At 42.9% G+C, this 3,195-nt stretch overlaps 1 pseudogene; it reads right to left on the reverse strand.

Moving 5' to 3' along the window:
* Positions 1-2,139: 2,139 nt before the first annotated feature.
* Positions 2,140-2,257, reverse strand: LOC126299941 (5S ribosomal RNA; annotated as a pseudogene).
* Positions 2,258-3,195: the final 938 nt, after the last annotated feature.

Raw genomic sequence — 3,195 nt, forward strand, 5'->3', positions numbered from 1 at the left:
GTTTTCAAAACTATTATTATGTAAGTGGTTCCTATTAAATTAATAAATGGTGATACTTACTGACCAGCTATGTTTTTCTTCACTTTATTACTTTTTGGAAACCCACTATGAGGCTCTACAAATTCTCTTTTATACAATTTTATCTCAAAGTGGTCAGTTATGTGGTACTGCATCTATTACGTAAATGTAGAAAAGCAAAATGTAAAAACCAAAGAGATTATCATATTGTGCACACTATCTGTTCCTCTCTCCTACGGAACATTACTGAAAACAAACTTTAAAAAATATTTACTGCAGTAATAACTACAATTTCCGCCGTTCCAAGGAAGCACGACGACGTCGGTAGTCCAAAGCTGATGCCGTATGAGCAAATGTTCTCTCACTGCGTCGAGCCTCAGGGTAGCCTTCACACGGGGACAGAGCTACCCGGACTTTCCACGACTTCAGAAGAACCTCATTCCTTTCAGGACCAGTCCACACATTGGTGCCAATATTGTCGCCAACGCTGGCTCATCGCTGCCGTACTCCCCTCGCGTACCACGACACATTGCCAATAGTCGCGGTTTGAAAACGCGGTAATTTTAAAATAAAGATTACATTGCAAGATCACGCCTCCCCAATCCCCCCTCCAACGCCAATTATGGATTGAAATACATGTATGTGTTTGTTTTAATTTGTCTGAAGCACAAGTAGAACTCCTGAGCCCGTCAGGATATTTCCATCCTATCTGATCGAGATATTTACTTACAGTTTTAGTAATATCAGTTTACATTAACTAAAACAACACGAAACCAGATTATAAACATCAGTACACTCGCAGTAACGTAATTTCTCGTCAACAGGGTCCATACTTTCCTACGACAAAATTAAGGACGCAGCGGCACGACAGTCTGTCGTCGTTTCCTGTCCTGTATGTGAGAGAGAGATATTGAACTATCAAAGCCAAAGAATTTCTCGTGCTACAGAAGAGCTATAAAAAAAGTCTAGACAGATTGCAATTTCATGAATTAAACTCTATGCTGTTTTGTGGCTGTGGAAAGTGGCGCAGCTTCAGTCCCGTCGGGCAGGAAAGCGTTAAACACTCTCTCCAACAAACAGTTTGGGGGTTTTGTAGCCTCGATCTGCACATCTAGATACGTTTATTGCTTAGTAGGTAGCACATATGGTCAAAAACTATGTCAGAGTGGCATCTAAAAGTATATTCGCCCCAGGTAAAGTACAGCTGCTATGCCAACACTCGTATTTATAGTCCACGACACAGTTCATCTCAACTTTAAAATATTTGTTTGTAGTGCTGATCAATGACACTGTTGGTAAAAGGAGAGAAACAATGCAAAAGATACAAACGCTGTAGGTGGCACTTTTATTCGACGGGATATGTACTTGACGAACGGTATCAGACCTAATGAATAACCCTGTAGCGCAGGAAGATGGTAAGAATTTGTTTACGAACGTGACAAAAACGCTTTCGGAAAAACGTCGGTCTGTACTACTACAAAAGCTTTGTTTGCTGTTTTTAGTCTGTCAGTCCTGCGTTTGGGTATGCCTGTGGTTCTTTTCATTTGGAAAATCTGCAACACTTTTGAATTTCCGGTTGAGAAGACTGACTAGGCTGGCCACGCCCATGCTTGCCAACTCTCAGAGGTGGTTTTTGTCAGTTTCCAGTCTCCGTGATAGCGGTTTACAATCTTTTAACACTCTGTCTCAAGTTTCGCTTCACACTCTTGAATCAACAGTAACTCATAACATGGATGCCACTTGAGTTTAATTTAGACGTACGTTAACAATAAGTAGAACCTAAACAAATGGATTGTAAGTTCATCAATAGCGGTCTTCAATTTAAGTAGTGTAATTTTAAGTACTGAAATAAAGATGTAAAAGTCTTTTAGACTATCACGTGTTGCGTGGTATTTTTCTGCATTATTAGTCTCCTCCTTCCGAACAGCTCATGAAGGCCCAACGGTACTGACCGGCCGCCGTGTCATCCTCAGCTCATAGGCGTCACTGGATGCGGATATGGAGGGGCATGTGGTCAGCACACCGCTCTCCCGGCCGTAGGTCAGTTTCCGAGACCGGAGCCGCTACTTCTCAATCAAGTAGCTCCTCAGTTTGCCCAACAAGGGCTGAGTGCACCCTGCTTGCCAACAGCGCTCGGCAGACCGGATGGTCACCCATCCAAGTGCCAGCCCAGCCCGACAGCGCTTAACTTCGGCGATCTGACGGGAACCAGTGTTACCACTGCGGCAAGGCCGTTGATTCCTGATTATTAGTCAGAGCAATTTCAACCCTAAGATAAGTTTTATAAAATATCTGGTTTCAGTGAGCAGCTTTTCTTTTCCAGTACTTTTGTCCATGTCATACCGAGAAGTCTTAGTGCTGCAGTACGCCGAAAGGAAGAATTTATCACTATATCCAGAAGCCTGGATTTCGTCTATTAGGTTTGCAGCCAATAATGGCATCTTTACGCGAAATTAATTTCTAGTCTGCTCAATAATTAAAAAAATTCAAAGATCGTGAAATATCTCAAATATGATGGGTGTTTGACTTATATGTACAAAGGGGTGACCAGGGAACCGTAAAACAAGCACATAATCCAAATAAGCGCAGGTCTGGAAACCAATAGTTTCTTCAGTCCTAAATAAGCAAGTACAGACATGCCAATGCTAGAACGCTGCTATCGTCTCTTTGGAGTTCCCTATGGTGAAAGGGTGCTTGCTCGGTATATGAGTGATGGTGCACCGGAGCACTTGCATGTGGGTGTTCGAAAATACGTTGCACCAATCTTCGACAACAAGTGTATCGGGCGTTGCTCGCCAATACCATGGAATCCCCCGACTTCTATCCTTTGGATTTTTTTGTGTGGGCGTATTTAAAAGATTTGATGTATTCCATCACTGTTGATAGTGTGATGAACTCCGGGAACGCATCGTGGATGGTTATCAGTTTAATCGGAATACTCCTGAGAATTCTGAACGGGCACCGGCATCCATGAGGGGACGTGCGGAAGTCTGCCTGCACAGGAACTGTGGCCTTGTGTAACATTTGTTATAATGTGATCGTGCTAAAGTGCATATCTGCAGTTTTGATCCTACGGCAAATCTGTTATAAGGTGTTCTCGTCAGCTGCATTACATCGTATTAGCAAACCATTTGTTCCCGGACCTACGAGGGCGTGCTGAAAAGTAAAGCCTCCTAA

The sequence above is a fragment of the Schistocerca gregaria genome, chromosome X (assembly GCF_023897955.1).
Source record: "Schistocerca gregaria isolate iqSchGreg1 chromosome X, iqSchGreg1.2, whole genome shotgun sequence".
In the NCBI taxonomy this organism is placed as follows: Eukaryota; Metazoa; Arthropoda; class Insecta; order Orthoptera; family Acrididae; genus Schistocerca; species Schistocerca gregaria.